The sequence below is a fragment of the Nothoprocta perdicaria genome, unplaced genomic scaffold, assembly GCF_003342845.1.
Source record: "Nothoprocta perdicaria isolate Ctin4 unplaced genomic scaffold, notPer1 scaffold_97, whole genome shotgun sequence".
NCBI lineage: Eukaryota > Metazoa > Chordata > Aves > Tinamiformes > Tinamidae > Nothoprocta > Nothoprocta perdicaria.
Genome location: NW_020456276.1, coordinates 1,409,156 through 1,409,591, shown reverse-complemented (window position 1 = coordinate 1,409,591; position 436 = coordinate 1,409,156).

Sequence of the window (436 nt, the reverse complement as noted above, 5' to 3'; positions counted from 1 at the left end):
CCCCGCTGCGTAGGGGCTGTCCCCACTGACCCCCTCCCTCCAAGCCGTGTCCCCTTGGCCCCAGCTGGGTTGACCCACGTGTGTCCATGGTGGGGGGCTCAGCCCCACACCTGCCTCTGCCCCCCAGGGACGGGCAGGCCAGAGGCCAGGGCGAGGGGCTCCCTGCGCGGGGCCATGAATTATGCAGGACGCTGCGAGCGGTTCTGCCTCGCCGAGCGCCCCAGGAGGGAGAAAAATAAATAAATAAATTAAAAAATAAAAAAAATAGAAGAATCCCCTGTGGAGGGAGCGGCGGGAGCGCGAGGCGGGAGCGGAGGGAGGAGCACATCCTAATGCAGAGATGCTGCAGTGGCTCCGGGCGCACTCGGGCGCGCTCGGGCAGGCGCAGCGCCGCCGCGCAGCCCCGCCGCCCCGCGCCCCGCAGCACCAGGTAAGC